The sequence below is a fragment of the Chiloscyllium plagiosum genome, unplaced genomic scaffold, assembly GCF_037043375.1.
Source record: "Chiloscyllium plagiosum isolate Xiang-an unplaced genomic scaffold, Cpla_swu_hap1 HiC_scaffold_42, whole genome shotgun sequence".
Classification (NCBI taxonomy): Eukaryota; Metazoa; Chordata; class Chondrichthyes; order Orectolobiformes; family Hemiscylliidae; genus Chiloscyllium; species Chiloscyllium plagiosum.
Genome location: NW_028270180.1, coordinates 92,682,556 through 92,706,099, shown reverse-complemented (window position 1 = coordinate 92,706,099; position 23,544 = coordinate 92,682,556). Strand labels below are relative to the sequence as shown.

At 43.5% G+C, this 23,544-nt stretch overlaps 3 non-coding genes across 3 annotated transcripts; all 3 read right to left on the bottom strand.

The window, feature by feature from the left end:
* Positions 1 to 1,455: 1,455 nt before the first annotated feature.
* trnas-aga (transfer RNA serine (anticodon AGA)) lies at positions 1,456 to 1,537 on the bottom strand. Its single transcript has one exon. It is a non-coding gene; the product is annotated as a tRNA-Ser (tRNA).
* Positions 1,538 to 2,973: 1,436 nt separating this feature from the next.
* trnar-ucg (transfer RNA arginine (anticodon UCG)) lies at positions 2,974 to 3,046 on the bottom strand. The gene has a single exon. It is a non-coding gene; the product is annotated as a tRNA-Arg (tRNA).
* A 2,129-nt stretch (positions 3,047 to 5,175) lies between these two features.
* On the bottom strand, positions 5,176 to 5,258 carry trnaq-uug (transfer RNA glutamine (anticodon UUG)). Its single transcript has one exon. It is a non-coding gene; the product is annotated as a tRNA-Gln (tRNA).
* Positions 5,259 to 23,544: the final 18,286 nt, after the last annotated feature.

Below are 23,544 nucleotides of genomic sequence, written 5' to 3'. Positions count from 1 at the left end.
CACAACTTCCCACTATTATCCTTGATTGTCACAAATTTAACTCTCGTCATTCTTTTATTCCTGACATACTTATGGAAAGCCTTAGGGTTAACTTTGGTCCTATCTGCCAACAACTTCTCATGACTCCTCCTGGCTCTTCTCAGCTCTCTTTTTAGGTCTCTCCTGATATCGTCGGAACCCTCGAGCGCTCTAACTGAGTTTTCACATTTTGTCCTAACATAAGACTTCTTGTTCTTCTTGACCAGGGATTCCACTTCATTAGTAAACCACGGCTCACGCGTTCTATATCTTCCTCCCTGCCTGACAGGTACATACTTATCTAGGACACACAGGAGCTTTTCCTTGAATAAGCTCCACATTTTAATGTGCTCACCCCCTGCAGTTTCCTACCCCATTCTACGCTTCCTAAATCTTACCTCATTGCATCGTAATTTCCCTTCCACCAGCTGAAACTCTTGCTCCGTGGAGTACACCTATCCCTTTCAATCACGAAAGTAAACCTGAGAGAATTGGGATCGCTGTCTCCAAAGTGCTCACCTACTTCCGAATCTAAAACCTGGCCAGGCTCGTTACCCAGTACTAAATCGAAAGTGGCTTCGTCCCTTGAAGGCATGTGTACGTACTGTGTCAGGAAGCCCTCCTGCACACACTGGGCAAAAAATGACTCATCTATAGTACTCGTACTGTAGTCATCCCAGTAAATATTTGGATATTGTCTTGAGTGTTCCAGAGTTTTTCATTGTCCCAGAGTCCAGATGAAGTTTGCATTCCTCACGTACGTGAGCGAGAATGATTTCAATGTCTCAGATCAGTTCCTGTCCCGAGAACATCAGAGTCAATGTCCCGTCCTCTACTCGGTCGGAAAGTTCACACTTCTTCATTCTCCTCTGATTCCATTTCCCAAAGAGTTTCTCAAGATTTACAAAGCTGGAGCCTAAATTATATGGTTTGCTTCCTAAACATTTTTTCAACTGCCAACTGACAATATTTTCACAGTATCTCTTCACAATCCTCTGGCTTGCACCAGGTCCAGGGATGAGAAGTCCCGTTTGGTGGAGAGATTCCCGAGGCTGATGAGTTTCACTTTGGAACAAAGATGGTTAAGTGGCGATTTCCTGCGGTTGTTTCTAATGATGGGAGAGGGAGCGGTGGGGAATGAGCACTTTGACGAGCAGGAGGAAGTGTTGCCACTGACCCGAGTCAGAGAACAGTGGACAGGGATGAAAGGAATCTAATGAAAAGCAGCACTTCTGCTCAGGATGTTCAATAACAGCTGCAAAACCCGATGTGTCGAGCAGTGTATCTGGAACGAGAAACAGAGATAATGTTTTAAATATGGAACATTTCTGATGTAGAACTCGAGTTTCCCAAGTCTAATCAAATTACCGGCCTGGTTCACAAAATAGTTTTTCTGAACTTTGAGCGAAAATTGTACCAGCAGGAAAGCATTCATAACGTAGTCAGCAGGACTCGAACCTACGTGGGGAAACCCCAATGGATTTCTAATCCATCGCCTTAACCACTCGGCCATGACTACAGACGGCTCAGGTGCGTTGAGCATTGACCTAATCAGCCGTGATCTCATTGAAAGCTACCGTTGACTTGATGAGCGAAATGCTCCCATCTCCTTTCATACCTTTGCTGTCATTTGTAAGCTGCGAGACACCAATGTAAAAGAAGAAAAGCACAAAGGTAGGAAAAGATATTTGCAGGCAAACTGAGTCAAAATTATTTATTGAAAGGAAAATCACACTTGGCAATTTGCCATATCTCTTTGCGAACATGACCAGCAGAAGTAAGCAAGGGAGCTATTGATCTGAGTATTCTCGGACCTGAAGCAAACAAAGGTTAGTGACATATTCATTTCTTTTTCTGGCGAACGAAATGATCTTTCCTGATGGTTACAATGAAAGAGATGGTTCCAATAAAAGACAGAGATTAATTCGCATGTAGATATATTTCAATGTGACACGATTCATTTTCAGTCCCTAATTACCCCAGAGATGGAGGAGGTGAGTTACTTTTCTTCACTCTTCAACTCCTCAGCACGGAGGTACAAACATGAAACCGCTAGAGATGGACTTCTTGAATTGGGAACCAGAGACACTGAAGAAACTAGGCAAAAGTGAGGACTGCAGATGCTGGAAACCTGACTTTAGATCAGAGTTTTGCTGGAAAAGCACAGCAGGTCAGGCTGCATCCGAGGAGCAGGAGAGTCGACGTTTCTGTTGCCAGTCATGCTCCGCTGCACAAACAATTTTAGTTTTTGGCTCAGATTTCCAGCACCTGCAGCTATTTGTTTTATGTTAACCTTCATAATGTTTTGGACAAAACCAATGACCTGCCAACATCGGAAAATCGGCAGAAGTACTGGTACACCGATAAGTTTGCTGAACAATACAACCATTCCATGAGCGGGAATACGATCCAGGCCACGGTGCTGAGAGTACCGAATCCTCACAAGTAAATAACAAGACAAGGCGATAGATACTATCGTATTAGGTGTAAATAAAACACCCTGTCTGAACATTTTCGTTGCAGATTTTTTTCAAATTGTCTTCGAAGATTTACAAAGTGGGAAAAGGCCATTCCGCCCGTGTGCATTGCGGCTAATCAGAGAGCCATGTATTCCAGTCGCAGTTTCGAACTTTGGCCCAAAGGCTCGTGTGTTCTAATGTTTCCAGGTCAAATGTCAATGAGGTTATCCTATGTTCTTACATTGCACAATAATGGGACAGAAGTATAACGAATTGTAACTCTTTTGAGGAACTCATGCTCATTTTCACCCACAGAGGGAGACACATTAGAAGATACCGCCAAAGTGACGGAGGTGTCCTTTGTGGAGAGCTGAAATTTGAAATGGACAATAGGACAAATGCAAGCTTTACATGCGGAAGCACAGAGGAGATGTCCCGAGAGAACTTTACAGGGGTGCGTCAACGTATACCACGGTTAAAGCGAAACATTCCCCCTCGAGCCAGGTAGGACTCGAACCTGCAATCTTCTGATCCGAAGTCAGACGCGTTATCCATTACGCCACTGGCCCAAGAGAAAAACCTGCACTTGGCAGAATGTCGATATGTAATGCCATGGACTTTCACGGAATCAGAATTAAAAAGGTGAACAAGCACCGAAGATAATCACCAACATTGCTTCACTTCGAAGTTTCCAATTTGTGAAGCAGTGCCTTTCACTGGCAAAGGAGAGACATTTGTCCTCAGCTGCCTGCTTCAGGGTCGCCTCCTTCTCTGCTGGAAGTTTCCATCGTTTTATTCACAGTCACGACGCGATTTCATGATCCACTCCAGTGAAAAAGTGTCATGGTGTCGTCCAAACAAGACCCTGCAGAAACTCGGCGAGAAACCTCTGGTCATTTCGAGCTCAGGATGTGGAATTAGACGAGATGCGTGACACCTTTTATTGGCGCTGCCACTTCACTGAAATTAGCGGCTCAAAACGAGCCGTTGTAAGCATCAGCTTGATTTGTACCTTCCTGCAGTGCATTTGCTAAACAAAATCAGATCGCTCCCATCCGGCCCAGCTGACTTATCTATTTTCACACTCTGCAGTATTTCTAATATCTCTTTCTTGTGAACCTCAATCTCTTCTCGTCTAGACGCAAGTAGCTCTGTATCTTCCTCGCCAACATTTTCATTTTCTATAGCGAACACTGTCGAAAAATATTTATTTCGTGCTTCCCCTATCTCCTCTGACTCCACACACAACTTCCCACTATTATCCTTGATTGTCACAAATTTAACTCTCGTCATTCTTTTATTCCTGACATACCTATGGAAAGCCTTAGGGTTAACTTTGATCCTATCTGCCAACAACTTCTCATGACTCCTCCTGGCTCTTCTCAGCTCTCTTTTTAGGTCTCTCCTGATATCGTCGGAACCCTCGAGCGCTCTAACTGAGTTTTCACATTTTGTCCTAACATAAGACTTCTTGTTCTTCTTGACCAGGGATTCCACTTCCTTAGTAAACCACGGCTCACGCGTTCTATATCTTCCTCCCTGCCTGACAGGTACATACTTATCTAGGACACACAGGAGCTTTTCCTTGAATAAGCTCCACATTTTAATGTGCTCACCCCCTGCAGTTTCCTACCCCATTCTACGCTTCCTAAATCTTACCTCATTGCATCGTAATTTCCCTTCCACCAGCTGAAACTCTTGCTCCGTGGAGTACACCTATCCCTTTCAATCACGAAAGTAAACCTGAGAGAATTGGGATCGCTGTCTCCAAAGTGCTCACCTACTTCCGAATCTAAAACCTGGCCAGGCTCGTTACCCAGTACTAAATCGAAAGTGGCTTCGTCCCTTGAAGGCATGTGTACGTACTGTGTCAGGAAGCCCTCCTGCACACACTGGGCAAAAAATGACTCATCTATAGTACTCGTACTGTAGTCATCCCAGTAAATATTTGGATATTGTCTTGAGTGTTCCAGAGTTTTTCATTGTCAAAGAGTCCAGATGAAGTTTGCATTCCTCACGTACGTGAGCGAGAATGATTTCAATGTCTCAGATCAGTTCCTGTCCCGAGAACATCAGAGTCAATGTCCCGTCCTCTACTCGGTCCGACAGTTCACACTTCTTCATTCTCCTCTGATTCCATTTCCCAAAGAGTTTCTCAAGATTTACAAAGCTGGAGCCTAAATTATATGGTTTGCTTCCTAAACATTTTTTCAACTGCCAACTGACAATATTTTCACAGTATCTCTTCACAATCCTCTGGCTTACACCATGTCCAGGGATGAGAAGTCCCGTTTGGTGGAGAGATTCAGGAGGCTGATAAGTTTCACTTTGGAACAAAGATGGTTAAGTGGCGATTTCCTGCGGTTGTTTCAAATGACGGAGAGGGAGCCGTGGGGAATGAGCACTTTGACGAGCAGGAGGAAGTGTTGCCACTGACCCGAGTCAGAGAACAGTGGACAGGGATTAAAGGAATCTAATGAAAAGCAGCACTTCTGCTCAGGACGTTCAATAACAACTACAGAAACCCGATGTGTCGAGCAGTGTATCTGGAAAGAGAAACAGAGATAATGTTTTAAATATGGAACATTTCTGATGAAGAACTCGAGTTTCCCAAGTCTCCTCAGATTACCGGCCTGGTTCACAAAATAGTTTTTCTGAACTTTGAGCGAAAATTGCACCAGCAGGAAAGCATTCATAACGTAGTCAGCAGGATTCGAACCTACGGGGGGATACTCCAATCGATTTCAAAATCCATTGCCTTAACCACTCGGCCATGACTACAGACAGCTCAGGTCGGTTGAGCATTGACCAAATCAGCGTGGGGAAACTCCAATGGATTTCTAATCCATCGCCTTCACCCCTCGGCCATGACAACAGACAGCTCAGAGCGGTTGAGCATTGACCAAATCAGCCGTGATCTCATTGAAAGCTACCGTTGACTTGATGAGCGAAATGCTTCCATCTCTTTTCATACCTTTGCAGTCATTTGTAAGTTGCGAGGCACCAATGTAAAAGAAGAAAAACACAAAGGTAGGAAAAGATATTTGCAGGCAAACTGAGTCAAAATATTTATTGAAAGGCAAATCACACTTGGCAATTTGCTAGACCTCTTTGCTAACATGACCAGCAGAGGTAAGCAATGATCTGAGTATTCTTGGACCTGAAGTGATGCTGGAAAAGCACAGCAGGTCAGGCAGCATCCGAGGAGCAGGAAAGTCGACGTTTCTGTTGCCAGTCTTGCTGCGTTCCGCAAACAATTTTCGTTTTTGTCTCAGATTTCCAGCACCTGCAGCTATTTCTTTTATGTTAACCTTCATAATGTTTTGGACAAAACCAATGACCTGCCAGCATCGGAAAATCGGCAGAAGTACTGGTACACCGATATGTTTGCTGAACAATACAACCATTCCATGAGCGGTAATACGATCCGGGCCACGGTGCTGAGAGTACCGAATCCTCACAAGAACATTTTCGTTGCAGATTATTTTCAACTTGTCTTCGAAGGTTCACAAAGTGGGAAAAGGCCATTCCGCCCTTTGTGCATTGCGGCTAATCAGAGAGCCATTTTTCTAGTCGCAGTTTCCAACTTTGGCCCAAAGTTTGATCATGGTGTCATGCAGAAACTCAGCGAGTTCACTCAGACATTTTTGTGTGTGCAGAATGATTTGCCACATTTAAGGCAAATTCAATGGCATCCGAATGGGTATATAGACAGGAAGCGTTCGGAGAGATAAGGAACACATTTTGGCAAATATGGTTCAATTAATTTCGGTTATCGTTTCAGCAGGGACAGGTTCGATAGTAGGGTCTTTTTCCGTGCTCGGCATCTTTGTTCTGCTCCCGCAGCTGACACCAGTTTTAATGCACCATTTGGAAAAAAAAACATGCACTCTGTTTGTTACGCAGTCAGCGCGTTTGCCTATATTTCTGAAAGGTGGATGGGACAAGTTGACCCAGCAATGAGGGTCTTTCCGGACTTTTGCTGCCAATGACCGTTCGTTTGGCACCTTCCCAATTTTGCCATCAAAGAGTTTGGCTGAAGAATAATACCGCACGGATAATGTTAGCCCCGTCAGCTCTCCAACGAATCCAGAAACTGACAACTCTTCATGTGGAACAGAAGCAAAACAGAAAGTGTGGACAATTGCCAGGCACATGTCATGAACTGCTCAGAGAAACGGCAGCGAGGCAATTCCGGACATACTGGAGATTTAGTGCATTGCCAAGTCACAGGAAGTGCTCAACAAACATAAAACAAAACAGAACAGCAATTACCCATGAAAAATGAAGTTTACCAATTGCACTCGTGATGAAATTAGGTCAACAATGCGCTGATGACTCCATCTGATCGAGAGGACCAATCACCAGCCCCCTTCACCAGGACAGTAATGAAGGAAATGCGAGAAATACAAAAAACATTGCTCATCGCGATTGCCAACCTTTTTGCCACTGCAACAACAAAAACGGCGAGCAGATACAATGCAGAATCTGGTTTCATATCAGCAATGAAGTAGTAATATCCATTCACTTTCAGTGAAAACGGTGAACAATGGAAATTGTCTGAAATATGAATACCCAGCGCAGGCTACTTGGTTCCCCGATTATACTGCTGCACAGACTTTCATATTTAAAGGTACCTTTCAAAGAGAGTGTTTGTGGCTGTCCATATGACAATGGAAATTGTTGCCCTCGCTCTCACTGCCATTATTGATTATGTTGGGTTTGGCATCCTCACCTTGCACGCGGGAGTTCAATGTGAACTCTGCTGTGAAAAATCGGAGTGCTTTGGAGCAGAAAGATGTGAAGCTCGTTGGCTTCATGGAGATGTTGTTGGAATGTTTTGCGGTGCTGGGAAGCGGGATCCTCACAGTTCTGGGTAACATCCTCAGGGTTGCAGAGCCTGTTGTGAAGCCTACTATCCTGTGGCGGTTGGAATTGATTTAGTTTCATTGCCGCTGGGTCCGGTTGTTGGTGTTGCAGATTGGATCCTGATCAATGTGTTTATTGATGGAATCCATGGATGGGTGCCCTGCTTCTAGAAAATCTCTGGCTGCTTTCTGATTGCCATTTTCTAGTACTATTGTGCTGCTCTCGAGGATGCATGCTGTCTGTACGTATAGCTACTTGGGACAGCTGGCCGTGGCAATTAGTGACGGCCACATAAATTCTTTGCCAAGAATATGTATCCCACAAGTGCATTCCCAGATGTCTGGCACACTAAATTGTCAACTAGGATATGCCATAAAGCAATTGAAACACCCATGCTTCCCTTTTTTAAAATAAATTTCTGAAAACTGATAGCCAGACATCTCTGAACACACGGATTTAGGACAGCACATAAACCAACAGCCTCGCTGAGGGAAAGCTCACCAGAAAACAATATCCAATGCCCATCTTGTGCAGGACAAATGTGGTTGTCAAGATTCCACGCAGGGACTGCAAAAAACACTATATCGGAGAAACAGTCAGACAAATAGCGAGCTGCAATAATGAACTTCAGCCAGCCCGTATACGCCACGGGCAGATGTTCTTGTAGTTGTATGTAGGGCATTGATTGTTTCTGATTCAGGGGCTTGGACCGTCTGCACCACTGGTTAATTCCTTGTGTTGTAATTACTGTTGGAACATATGTAAAACTCGATTGCTCATTGAGATGTACATCCAAAATATTAGCCGAGAGAAGTATTTTGGTGGTTTTTCTGGTGCTGTTCCTGTCATGCCCTCTGGAACTGGACTTATTGTGTGCTTCCTGACGATTCGGTGCATGCTTCCGTGGATCGTATTTTGGGCAGAAACCTGCGTTTTAGCTTCAATAACGTGCGTTTGCAAACCTGGTACACCTCCCTGTATTTTGTTATCTCTTATTGTGTGAAATTGCAACACGGCAAATTATTAATTTACATTGGAAGGTGACAAAGAGAGGCGTGTGAAATGCCAAGGTATTAGTGACATTTATCAATTGGTTGCATATTACTTTTATTCAGGAGATAAGGATGTAAAACGTGTTTGTGTAGAAATGAGGACCAGTGAGGAAAGAAGTCATCCACAGGTGTAGTTTCCAAGTGCACTCGCAGTAACCACTACGTACAAGAAAAAAAACTACATGTGAGTGATAAAAGATGGCCATAGTTACGGGTGATCTTAGTTACCCATCTCCCACTCACGGTTCAATGGTAAGAAAAAAGGTTGGATGACAATAATCAATAAATCATATCTGTCCCAGAGAACAACACGAGCCATATTTTGGTCATCGATTAGTTTACAGCTGACTTAGTATCTGTCTTTTCTTGGAAACCATCTCCTTTGTTGTGACCATCAGGAAAAATATTACTTTGACATAAATAAAATGAAGATTATGTCACTACTCTTTGTTTGTTTCATGCCCAAGTACAATGAGACGACCTTGATCAACTCTGCTAGTCATGCTAGCAAAGAAATCTGGAAACATGCCAAGTGTGATTTTTCGCTCAATAAATAATTTTGATTCAGTTTGACTGAAACCACCTCACCCTAAAGTTGTGCTTTTCTTCTTTTAAAATGGTGTCCGGTATATTCCAAATGACGGCAAAGATACGAGAGCAGATGGAAGCAATTTAGCCTATCAAGTCTGCGACAAAATTCAATGAGATCATGGCTGGTTTGGTTAATTCTCAACCCCCGTTTTTATCCTCATCTCCGTGATGCTCCATGTCTGTCTATCACAGCCTTGAATACACCTCGCCTTCACAGCCCTCTTTTGTTAGGAAACCTACAGATTTGCTACCATCTGAAAGAGTGAATATCCTCCTTATCATTTTCTTAAATGTTCGATCCCTTCAGCTGTGAGAACGCACTCTCGTCCCAATTTCTCGGGGTGTACATCAGAGCAGAATAAGTCCCTGAAGGTAGGTCTGCACTCTCCAGTGCCGCTCCGTGTATTTGAAACATTTTCATATTTTGACCTCTGATTAAAAATAGTAGACCTCATTTGCACATCAGATTGGCCAGTGGTGAATTTTTTCAAGAAGACTTCAATGAGCGTAATTCTACTGGCAGTGAATTGGGCTAGACAAATTAGATTACTTACAGTGGGGAAACAGGCCCTTCGGACCAACAAGTCCACACCGCCGCGCCGAAGGACAACCCACCCATACCCCTACATTTACCCCTTACTTAACACTACGGGCAATTTAGCATGGCCAATTCGCCTGACCTGACCTGCACATCGTTGGACTGTGGGAGGAAACCGGAACACCCGGAGGAAACACACACAGACACGGTGAGTGCGTGCAAACTCCACACAGTCAGTCGCCTGAGGCGGCAATTCAACGCGGGTCTCTGGCGCTGTCAGCCAGCAGTATTAACCACTGTGCCACCATGCCGCACTAATGCGAGGACATTTTTCTTTCGCGATCCAGTGCTGTGTTTATTCACCGCTCTGCGCATGAAAATGGTTCTTACCCATCCACTTTATCTCTCATCAATATGTGTGCAATTCAAATTGATGAGGCCATGACTACACGCGCGCAATGCTGTCTTAGTGTGTCTTATGTAATGGAAAGTTCCAACCTGAAACACCAGAATTTGGCTTTTCTTGGCACCCCAGCATCCTCCTCCTTTCGAAATAAAGAGAGTCTGACAGTGAATACTGGGGTTCCAGGAAAAGCCAAATCCTGGTGTTTCAGGTTGGAACTTTCCATTACATAAGACATACTAAGACAGCATTGCACGCGTGTCGTCATGGCCGCGTGATACAGGTGATTGATTAGAAATCCATTGGGGCTTCCCTCCGCAGGTTCGAATTCTGCTGGCTCCGTTTTCAGTGATGTCATGCAGGACGAGTTTTCACTCACAGTTCAGAAATCTCGTCTCAACACACAAGACCAGTCAGTTGATTAGACTTAGCAAACTCAAGTTATTAATCAAAAATGCAACACACTTAAAACATTATCTCCGTTTCTCTTTTCACACTTACTGCCAGACCCATTGAGGTTTTGCAGTATTCTTTGAATGTACTGTGCAGAAGTGCTGCTTTTGAATAGATTCCTTTTACCCCCGTCCTCCGTTCACTAACTCTGGTCAGTGGCAACACTTCTCCCCGCTCGTCGAAGAGTCAATCCCCACCACTAATTTTCCCATCATTATAAATTGCCGCAGGAAATTGCTGACAAACCATCTTTGCTCCAAAGCGAAACTCACCAACCTCGGGAATCCCTCCAAAAAACGTGACTTCTCATCCCTGGACATGGTGAAATACAGACGATTGTGAACAGAATTTGGGAAAATATTGTCACTTGTCAGGTGAAAAAGTGTTAAGAAGGCAAAACACGTCACCCAGTCTCCAGCTTTGTCAATCTTCAGAAACTCTTTGGGAAAAGGACTCAGAGGAGAATGAAGAAGGGTGAATAGTCAGACTGATCGGAATCAGTCAGGACAACTTTCCATTCTTTAAGAGGACGGGACATTGATTCTGATGTTCTCAGGACAAGAACTGATTGGAGACATTGAAGTAATTCTCGGTCCTGTACATGAGGAATACAAACCTTATATGGACACTGGGACAACGAAAATACCCGATACCACACAAGATACTGAGAGGTTCGAAGAGAGATGTTCCCGACTGGAGCAGAGCTGGTTCCCAGTGACATGGGTGTGTCTGTTGTGGATGGGATCAGACTGTTCCCATGTCGCCATTATGAATGTCCCAGTCCTTATTTCGGAAAAGTAAAATTGATAGAGGACAGTTGTCGTTCTAGGAATGGCAGCCTGAAGTGGTAGGTCAATCACAGACTGCTTTCGAGGATCGTCCAAGGTGTTAGGTTGGAAGTATCAGCTCATTCGACTGTTAACTGAAATGTTACTGGTTCAATAGCCCCGGGGCGACAGCGATTGATGTTCATAATACATCTGTTTTCTGTGCAGCACCGTTTCATGTTTCTAATGGGGTCAGGAAAATGTTTTCGAAACAGAACGATAAAAAAAAGTTTCTGCATTGCTTTAATGGTTAATGTAAAGAACTGTGCATTCTGGGAATCTGAAGCAAAAACAGAAACTGCTGTCGAAACTAACCAGTTTGGCAGTGCCTGTGGGAGATTACCGAGTTCTGATGAAGTTTTGAAATATTTGTCTCTGATTCTCTCTGAATAGACGCTGTAAGATCTGCTGCGATTCTCCTGGTATTTCTGTTCGTGGTTTTAACTGAATGCCTATTCCATTTATAAGGATGATACAACCAATCCCATCTCAAACCAAAATTAAGAAATAACACCTCAGCATCTCACTCCACCGCAAGCCCAAGAAGAACGACACGATACTGCACTTCTCCAGCTTCCACCCTAAATATATTAAAGAAGCCATACCGGAAGGACAAGGGCTTCAACTGCACAGGAACCGTTCAGATGAGGAATAATGCGATAGACACCTAAAGGTTTTGAAGTATATCTTCATGATGATGGGGTACCTGTTGAACTGATTGATCGCCAATTCCGGTGTGCCACAGTGAAAATCTGCTGTGAACTCGTCAGAAGACAGACAGAGAATGCAACTAATAGAGTATCTTTCATCGTCAGTACTTTCCTGGAGTTCAGCACGTTCTTCACAGGATTCAGCATGTCACCGATGATGATGAGCATCTCACTAAGAACATCCCCATGGCTTCAATTCTCACCTTCAAACACCCAGCAAAATTATAACATACGACCGTTTACAGTAAACTACTCAACCTTCACATAGCATTAACCACGACACCACAGCACCATGCCTTCGCAACCTTTGCAAGACATGGACACTACCATGACCCGTTGGTACACCACCCACCACGTACACGACAGGTACTCATGTGACTCAGGCAATGTTGTTTGTCACATATGCAGCAGGCAATGATACAACAAGATACCACAAGATACTCAGTAATGGTATATTGGCGAGACCATGCAGATGGTGTGCCAATGGATGAATGGTAACGGCATAACAATTGCCAGACAGGATTATTCACACCCAGTCGGGGAAGAGTTCAGCAATCAAGGACATTTGGTTTTCAACCTTCGACTAAATGTCGGCCAAGGTGGCTTTCGAGATACACAACAACGCAAAATCGCCAAACAGAATCGGGTCGCCAACTGCCTTCGTTTTGGTGATGGCATCAACCATGATATTCGGTTAATGTCACACCACATGTAACCCACCACACTGTTCTGTATCTGTGAAATCTTCCTCAATTGTTCTGTTTTCACACCATCACCGTGACAATTTGTTATTGTCCTTCTACCTTAATCACTTTGTTCAATATTGGCTAACTGATAATTTGGGTCAGTCTCGCGGCATGTCACTCTGCCAAAGAAAAATAAGAAAACTGGGAATTTATTAAACCAGGAGCAAGGGCAAGGGTTACTGGGCGGGGTGCGGGAACGAGACTGGGGCATCGTGGCGAAGGGGGGCAGGTGTTTCGCTGCTCTGGGGACATCTGTGGAGGAACATGAGAGTTAATGTTTCGGAGCTGGTGTCCCTTCCTCTGGTGTTTTTGTTGTGGAGCGGTTTTCCAGTTGCTTCTGTTTCTGTTCCATGTCATTCCAGTGCCTTGATTTGTCTCCAGTACAACTTTATTATAACGGTTTGTAATTATCTCTCTGTCTCACTTTGTTGGATCATCGGTCAACCATTCTATTGGCACTCAGTTATTGACACATTACTCACACTGTCGGACACTCTTGTTCACTTCTAGAGATTACGTCTTTGACACTCCGCTCCCACAATTTGCCTGATATTTTGATCTGTCTGCCCTTGATCTCTTTTCCCTAAATTCAGTGCTCTGTGTTATTCCCTCCCATTTCACCTAATGAAAGGGCTCTGGTCCGAAATCTTGTTATTTCAAATAAACATGTGCATCTATAACCTGGTGTGATTTCTGAATTGGTCCATCGCAGTCCAAAACCGCAACCTCCACAGCAGCTACACGGAAATACCACTACACGCACTTTCCCCTCCACACTATGTTCAAGCTCATTTACTCCTGTTGCTGCATGTAATTCTGAAATTGTTGTTGTTTGTGATGAAAACTTAAGGTTCAAGCGGTTCTCTTGGAATGTATGTACTTTGGAATGTGGTTCAATTTCAAAGAAAAACATACTTCAAGGGACGATATATGCTTCAAAGCTTTGCCTGAGTTGTTTAAATGTCTTTTATCTTGAACCCAGTGAGCTGACGGAAGAATAAACGTGCTTTGCACTTCTACCACACGGTGCCAGGGACCCAGTTCAATTCCAGCCTGTGGCGACTGTCTGTATGGTGCTTGTACTCCTCCCATGTGTGCGTGAGTTTTCATCTCACATTATGAAAGCTGTGTAGTTTCGGTGGATTGCCAAATGGAAAATTACCCAACTTGTCCATGTATATGGACTTCAGGTTATTTCGCTGTGAGAAACTTGAAGGGGATCGATTAGGAAGTGGTTTTTGTTGGGATAATCTTCACTGCTTTGGTGTGAGCTTGATAGACCGAACGGCCTACTTCCACACAATTGGGATTTTACGAAAATTATTGCGATCGTGCGATTTTCTAGACAGTCCGAAAGATAAATAATGTTTCTAGGTGTCGTTTTGAATGTCTGCAAACGATATTCCAATTCTCACACAGGAGCTACACCTCGAAGTCTGCACTTATGCAATTTAAAGTTGTGCATTCAGTGTTCACGCTTCGGAAATCACAGCTTTTTACCATTAAGATCAAATCTTGTGTTTTTTAATCTATATCATAAACAGTCGAATTAGTCTCATTTATCTACATTTAATGCATGTACTTCAAACTGATGGGAATGGTAACTTCTCAGATTCAGGTTCATTTTGATGGTGGATAGGTAGATGACGACCACTCTTCCCATCATCCCAAGTGGATTTGCAAGGCATCGATCACCAACGCTGAGCCGTGCTGCTCCCTGGGAGAGAGTGAAGCGCGCGGTGATTGCCTGTTCGGTGACATCATACATGTATTTGTCTCCACTTAGTTTCTATGGAGTAGGACTGACAATGAGGGAAAGTTCGAAGGCAAGAGCTGATTCTGGGAGGGGAAGACTCCTGAAGAGGTTTTGGCAGTATCTGAGAGACTTTCCAAATTTCAAACAGGCAAAGTCATTGAATAAAATCTCTGGGGATGCCTTCTAACAGGATAATGGTGTAACCGAAAATATATAACATAGCCTAAATGAAGATAAATACCGCAGTCTTAGCAGGACGAATGGTAAGAAGAACATATTTGATTGAGGACTTCCTGCTGCAGTCTTTAAGTAGCGCAGCTGAGTCAGCTGCTCATAAATGATGATAAAACATCTATCCTTTAACTGATCACCTTCAGCCACGTGCTGGAGTATGTCTAGTCTACATATGTCTACCTTTTGCTGCAAAATGGCTATGGAGACGTGTATGTCTTTGATATCAGGCTTATTCGGAAGAATGGCTCCACTAAGGTTTGAAGTTAGCTTTCGTGATTCGTTGGTTAGCACTGCTGCCTTACAGCATGAAGGACCTGGATTCGATTCCAGCCTCAGGCGACCATTTAGAGTTCGCATATTCTCCCTGTGCCTGCATGGGTTTCTTCGGGTTGCTCCAGTTTCCTACTACAGTCCAAAGATATGAAGGTTAGATAAATTGGATATGCTAAATTGTACCTCGTTCTCCAGAATGTGTTGGTCAGGAGCTGTGCAAAGTAATAGGGAAGGGAAATTGCTGTGGGTTGAATACTCCTTAGAGGTTGCGTGTGAACTTGTTGGGCCCAATGACCTGTTTCCACACTGTAGGGATGGTATGATTCTATTTCATTACGTCGGTACTTTAACAGCGTAAGGCATGGTACAACTCAGCAGCTTGCTGGTAAAATGGTGAATGCATCACCAAATTCAACATTTCTATTCATGGCAAGTTGCTGACTCAGCCTATCTCAAATGTCTGATAACATGAATCTGCAGCAAGAACACAGGGACACATATTTCCAAACTGCTCCTCTTAACTCTCTAGCTTAAGCGTTACATTTTTTGAAGGTTTTCTCACCTCCCAGTAAGTGTTGGCCTTCTAACAATTGAGTTTGACAAAGTTTATTTGAACAGTTCATTAAACTATTTGGATGTTTTGAAGTGGGGGAGGAGGGCAACCCTCTGATCTACTGGTTCAGTGAAGGACTGACTGAAGGAATACCTATCCAATTGTGATGATTAGTAGCTTGGAAGGGAACATGCAGATTATTATATTCTCATTCGTTTACTTCCTTTGTCTTTAGGACGAAAGTAGTACTAGAGCTGGAGTGTGCTGTCAAATGGAAATTGTTGATGAATCACAAAGCTGCGACAGTGGTGAATGGATTGAAATTATACATATAGTGCCAATCGAACTGGCTCAATGGCCATGGAATGGAACGCTCTGAAGAAACTCAGCCGACCTGGTAGCAACTGTGAAAATTGTCAGAGAAGTAATGTTTCTTGTCCTACATGTCCTCTCTTCAGTCCTGTTCTGAAGAAGAGTCATTTTGGCCTCAAAAGGTTAACTGTATTTCTCTCCAAGTATGCTGTTAGAGTTGCTGAACTTCTCCAGCACTTTCTGCTTTCATTTCAGTTATTAAATGTCCGCAGCATTATCCTTTTGTACGAATGTTTCATAATGGCGCTGTCCAACATCTTGAGGTATGTTGTCGATATATTTGTTCAGTCAATCGGGGAGTATTCCATCACACACTTGACGTGAGCCTTCTCGGTATTAGAGAAGCGATTGGAGTCAGAAAGCCCATGACTGATGGCAGTTTTCTTGCCATCTGGCCTGCTCTTGTAGCCACATTATTTATGTAGGGAGGACAGTTCATTTTAGGGTTAATAGTAACTCCCACATTGTTGATCGTTGAAGACTAGGTAATGGCAACACCATTGAATTTCCAGAGGTGTTGATTAGATTATCTTAATCAGGATGTGTGAAATTCATATCACTTGTCTGCCCAGGCCTTCACATTGCCAGAATTCTGCTGCATTGTGAAATGAAATGCTTCAGGAGTTGAGGTAGTAAGAATGCGGCTGAACTCTGGACATTTATTAACGAACAGAACCTTGAATAATTCCTGAAGTGAGGTCCTGGAGTTTAGATAACTGACCCGCAACAACCAATCCAGTTTCTGTGCGTCTGGAGTCACATGTATCTTGGAGCAAATAAGAATAGCAGCTTTACTTCCCTAAGGGGTAGAGGCGAATCGGAAGGGATTTTCCATGGTCAGTTGTAATGGGTTAAAGGCATTAGACATAGAATTTCAACTTAGAATTCATAACATCTATCGTTGCAGGGTTTGAATTAGGTCTCTGATATCAATTCTGGAATATCTTCACTTGAGCTGATTATCATGTACTGATGAGCAATGCTTCTCCAAAACTGGGATTAAGCTTGCTATTAAGCTTCTTCATTTCTCAGAAATTTGAATTAAAAAAAATGTGAGCAATGCTACAGTCTCAGTCTCCACAAGCTGCTTACACACAGTACCATGCAACACTTTTGGTGATACATCAACTCAGATTTTCAAACAAGGAGCTTGTCAGTTGCCTGAAGGGAGAGATAACGTCGCACAGAAAACTGCATCAAACAATTCAAACATGTGGAGAAGGTGATCCTCACTATCCTGGTCTTCATTGGCGTTCCTTATAAGGCATTATGACAATTTTACTTGTTTTAGTCTACTGTTGATCTGCTCTTTGATTTTAACTTTTGAACAATAAAGTCTCCAATTCACTGACAGGTTTCCTTATTTAGACATAGGAAGTGCGATATCAGTTCACTGAGCAGTAGTCTCCTTACAATTCTCCAGCGATAGAGACTTCCGATGTCACTGCAAATGCAGAACTTCCTAATCTCTGTGTTCTGTCATCCGTTCCGGTTTCCTACCGTTTGTAGGTATGATAAGAAATCAGACAAGTCAGTTGCAAAGAATGGTAAACGGAAGTGAAACATTAACTCTTGCTATCCACAGATGATGTAAGACATGCTGAGCCATTTCTGTTTCTGATATACAAATGAAGCCTGTTTTTGCGACAACTTTGAATGTTAAGTGGTGACCTGAGAAAAGTAATGCAAGACACTAAAATGAAGCGATAAACTGTTTCAGATCGCTATGGATTCTGCAATGAGTCTGAAAATGAGGTTCAGATTATTCAGGACAGATGTTAGTGAGCACATTTACACACAATATTTGGGAGAGGTTTGGAACTCACTTCCACAAGCGACAATAGATGCAGGGTTTTTATTTTGGTTGCCAGAATCAATCCTGTGATTGTTTACATCTATCTCTAAGGACAATAGCAGCAGAAACAAGAGAAAACTGTGACCGCAAATCACCTATCAGGGATCTCGCCTTTCTGAGTTGGAAGTATCTGGATATTCCTAAATCCTGGAACTCCCTCGCTAACAGCATCTTGGCTGTACCTCTATGTTAAGTTCGCTCAAGTTTCTGTACAGTAACTCATCATCTCAATCACTAGAGTAATAAGGGATGGGCAGTGAATCCAATGCCATTGAGTGACGTCTATACGCCACGAATGGGTTTCGAACATCTGCAGGTTCTACGTGGACGCCCGCAAGCGATCGGGAGAAGGGAGTAGTGGAGCAGGGCGTTTGAGTAAAGTGAAAAGGCAATGATGACTGGAGGGTGTGAGGCTGTAAGTGAGAGAGGAAGTGGTGATGCAAGGCTCACTGTTGGTATTAATGGGTCAGCCTATACTGGCCACTGTTTACACTGACTTACACAACACTGCTGATCAATTCACGACAATGATACTGTTCTCTTGGCGTTGTATTCGCTCTGTGCATATTAACGTGGTTAATGGGCCCCGAGAGGATGAACGTATCTTCTTTATCCTGTCGGCTTAAACAGATGAATATATCAGTTTGAAATGAACGCAATACGAGATTGGCTCTTTCTGTGCATTAGCACTGGAGAATGTCCAGGTGTGAACGTTTTTTTTCTGTATCAGCGGAAGTTAGTTTAAATTCTTATGGGGCAACTTTCATAAAGATACAAATGTCCAAATTACTGTGACTGAACAGCTAATCAAATACACATATGGATATGAACAGCATCGTCTGCGCTGACACCGTTGATGAATTAGGTAAAGTACCTGGTAATAACGTGACTAGTATGGTGTCAAATCCTGGCGTTGCATGTCCTGTACATTGAAGGGTCGTTGCTTAAACTTCTTTAAAATGCTGTACTGTTGATCCACCATACCGAAAGAGCATGCTTCTTGTGTTTGAGCTCAGCGCATTTTTATTTCGTGTTACCACGTCCTGCCGCCTGCTGTGGCCCCATCGGTCAATACTAGATCCTGCTAATTCAACGGAAAGATTCTTTACTATGTTCCACAAGGACGTTTCAGTTACTGGTCGAATGCGCTGAAACTTCCAACCTAATAAATTCGACGATCCTCGAAAGCAGTCCGTGACTGAATTCCAAATTCAATGTGCCATGCCCTAAACGACTACTGTCCTCTATCAGTTTTACTTTTCCAAATGAAAGACTGAACCATTCATTATGGAGACATTTTAACAGTCTGATACCCCCACGACAGACACACCCATGTCACTGGCAACCAGCTCACCTCCATCAGGGATAATCTCCCTTTTTGCCTCTCAGTGTCTTGTGTGTTCCAGAGATTTTCATTGTCGCAGAGTCCAGATGAAGTTTCTATTCCCCATGTACAGGGCCGAGAATTCTTTCAATGTCTCAGATCAGTTGCTGTCCCGAGAACATCAGAGTCAATGTTTCGGCCTCCACTTGGTCCGACAGTTCACCCTTCTGCATTCTCCTCTGATTCCACTTCCCAAAGAGTTTGTCAAGATTCCCAAAGATGGTGCCTGGATTGGTTTGGTTCCTTAACATTTTTCCAACTGCCAATTGACAATATTTTCACAGTAAAACTTCAGAAACCTCTGGCCTGCACCATGTCCAGTGATGAGAAGTCCCGTTTGGTGGAGAGATTCCCGAGGCTGGTGAGTTTCACTTTGGAACAAAGACGGTTAAGTGGCGATTTCCTGCGGTTGTTTGTAATGATGGGAGAAGGAGCGGTGGGGAATGAGCACTTTGACGAGCAGGAGGAAGTGTTGCCACTGGCCAGAGTCAGAGAACAGAGGACAGGGATTAAAGGAACCTAATGAAAAGCAGCAATTCTGCTTAGTACGTTCAATAACAACTACAGAAACCCGATGTGTCGAGCAGTGTATCTGGAAAGAGAAACAGAGATAATGTTTTAAGTATGGTACATTTCTGATGAAAAACTCGAGTTCCAAAGTCTAATTAACTTACCGGCCTGGTTTGCAAAATAGGTTTTTTGAACTTTGAGCAGAAATTCACCCAGCAGCAAGGCATTCATAGCATAGTCAGCAGGATTCGGACCTACGCGGGGAAACCCCAATGGATTTTTAACGTATCACCTTAACCACTCGGCCATGAGTACTGACTAAAAAGCAGAGTTGAGCATTAACCAAATCAGCCATGATCTCATTGAAAGCTGTCGCTGACTTGATGGGCTAAATGCTTCCATCTCCTCTCCTAACTCTGCTGTCAATTGTAAGGTGCGAGACACCAATGTAAAAGAAGAAAAGCACAAAGTTAGGAAAAGATATTTGCAGCCAAACCGAGTCAAAATTATTGATTGAAAGGAAAATCACACTTGGCAATTTGCTAGATCTCTTTGCAAACATGACCATCAGAGCTGATCAAGGGAGGTATTGATCTGAGTGTTCTTGGACATGAAACAATCAAAGGTTAGTGACATATTCATTTCTTTTTCTGGCGAACGAACTGGTCTTTCCAGATGCTCACAATGAAAGAGATTTTTCCCAATAAAAGACGGCAAATAACTCCCATCTAACGCTGACACCATCGTGAGCGCTGCTGTTTCACAATGCCACAGAGTCAGAGTCAATTCCCGCCTCAAGCAACTGAATGTGTGGAGTTTGCACATTCTCCCCGTGGCAGCGTGCGCTTCCTCTGGTTTTCTCCCACAGTCCAAAAATGTACCGGTTAGGTGAAATGGCCATGATAAATTGACGGGGTGAATGGAGAGGAATGCATTTGGGCTGGGGCGGGTCGGTGTGGAGTTGCTGGGCCGTAGGGCCTGTTTCCACATTGTAAGTATTCTAATCTACAGTAATCAATGACCAAGGTATGACGCACGTTGTTCGATGTTGCATATATGACTTTTCGATTGCTTTTCTTCAAAGTTTCTTTACAATTCAAATAGGAGTGGAAGAAGGGAAATGAATGTCTCCCATAATCCTTGCCTTCTTTTATCATTCACAGGCGGTATTTTTTCCTGCACGTTTCATTTTACATTGTGGTTACTGTAAGTGATGTTGTCAGCTACACCGGCTGGTTTCCTCTTTCCTCAATGTTCCTCATCTCTATCCAAACACATTTTCATCCTTATCTCCTGAATCAAAGTAATCTCTAACCATTGCATAATTGCCACGGAAACTGGGCTTTTCACACGCCTGTGTATGTCATGTTCCAATATTAATTGATCGTTTACTGTTGCAATTGCGCATGAGAAGAGGAAAATAGAATAGAGGCAGGTGGTCCTGGGTTTCAAACGCACGTAATTGCAGCTAAAACGCAGATTACTGCACACAATGCGATCACGGAAGCATGCACCGAACCGTGAGGAAGCACACAATAAGTACAATGCTGGATGTCATGTCAGGAACAGGACCAGAAACTCAACAGAAATACGTCTCATGGGTACTATTTTGGACGTATTTCTCAATGAGCTATCGTGTTTTACATATATTCCATCGGGAGTTTTGGTACTATTTTGGACGTATTTCTCAATGAGCTCTCGTGTTTTACATATATTCCATCGGGAGTTACCTCACACAAGGAAGAAACCAGTGCTGCAGACGGTCATATAATCCGAGTCCCAAGTCCCGGAGTCAGAGACACTCAGTGCCCTGTGTGTACATACAAGGAACAGCTGTGCACGGGGTTTACAGGGTAACTGAACTGCATGAATGCAGCTCGATGGTCGTCTGTCTGCTTCTCCTCTATAGTTTTCTGTGCAGTCCCTGCGTGCAATCTTGTCAACTACGTTTGTCCGGCACAAGCTGGGCATTGGTCACTTGTCTCTGAGAGAGGCTGTTGGTTTATGTGTTGTAATAATTCCGAGTGCAAGGAGGAATCTGGCTGTCAGTTCCCAGAAACTTACTTTAATAAATGTAAGCGTGCTTTTTAACTTGCCACGTGGCATATCCTCGTTGCGACGTTCGTGTACCGCGAATCACATTGCGGGACTATCCAATTTTGGCAAAGAATTTGTGTGGCAGTCACGAGTTGCCACGACCAGCTATGCCGAGTAGCAATACGGACAAATGGCAATATCGGCAAATTCGATTAGAGCAGCACAAGATTAATGTGTCAGGGCAATCAGAAGGCAGCCAGAACATTTCTGGATGTAGGGCAATCATCCATGGAACCGTTCCATATGAAAGTCTATGCATCAGTAGAATCTGGGACCCAAGTAGTCTATGTTAGTTATTCATATTCTAGACAATTTGCGTTGTTCCTCGTTTACTCTGAAAGTGAATAGATATAGCTATTTCACCGTTATTTCGAAAGAAGATCCTGCATTGAATCTGTTCGCCGTTTTTTGATGCTGTGGCGAAAAGGTGGGCAATCGCGGTGTGCAACGTTTCTATACTTCTTTCATTTCCTTCATTAATGTCCTGGTGAGGGAAAAAGGTGATTGGCTCTCTCAATCAGATGGAGGCACCGGCACATTGATGGCCTCATTTAATCACGGATATAATTGGGAATGTTCACTTTTAATGGTTCGTTGTTGTTCTGTTTTGTTTTATTATACTTGAGCACTTTGTAGGACTTGGCAATACACTAAATCGCCAGTAGGTTTGGAATTGCCTCGCTGTTATTTGTGCGAGCAGCTCATGTTGGAGACGAATCACAGTGCCTCACAGATAGCACTTAAGCTTCGGTTTGTTTGATCATGTTACTGCCTTTTCAGTTTTGATTCTGTTCCACGTTAAGAGCTATTAGTTTTTGGATTCGCTGGAGAGCAAAGTGGGTAATGCGATATTTTTCTTCAGCCAAAATCTTTGACGGTGAACTTGGGAAAGTGTCAAGAAGAATGGTCATTGGCAGCAAATATCCGGAAAACCTTCATCTCTGGATCGGTTGGGCCCATCCACCCTCCAAACAAAATAGCCAAACTCGCTGGTTGGCGAACAAACATCATGCGTTTTTTGCAAATGGTGTATTGAAACCGTTGCCGGTGGCTGGAGCATCTCAGAGTTGTCGAGCATGGAAACAAATCCCGCGATCCAACTTGCCCTTGTTGAACAGATAACCGAAATTAATCCATACATATCTGCCAATATTTGTGCCTTATCTCCCCGAGGTCTTCCTGTCGAGACACCCATTCAGATGCCTTTGAAATGTTGTGAGTGCACCAACCTCTGCCGCTAAATGTGGCAATTCATTCTACACACACAGAAGTTCTGTGTGAAAAACATGTGTCCATCACATCCCTTTTAAATTTTTCCTCTCTCACATTAAACTTATGCTATGTAGATTTGAACTCGCGTGTCTTGTGAAAAGGTGCTCCCTGACTATTTCCTCTGTCTGTCTTCCTTATTATTTTATCAGCTTCTGTGAGGGCATCTCTAAGCCCTGAAGCTCCTGGGAATCTGACGAAGCCTATTCAGTTTCGTTCTCATGTCCAAGCAGTGCAAACCTTGCAAATTCTTGTTAAGGTTTTCTAAACTTGCAAGAAGTGTGTCCAGCTGCAGCACTTGATTGACCGCGTGGCCACTTTGGAGCTGCGGGTGGACTCACTGTGGAGCATCAGCAATTCTGAGGAGTTATGTTGCCTCCCAGGTGCTCAGGTCAGGGATGTCACCCATCGGCTGAAGAACATTCGGAAAGGGGATCGTGTACAGCCAGTTGTCTTGGTGCATACAGGCACCAATGAAAAAAAAACGAGATGAGGACCTGCAGGAAGAATTCAGGGAGCGAGGAGAGAAATTAAAGAGGAGGAACTCAAAGGTAGTAATCTCAGGATTACTGCCG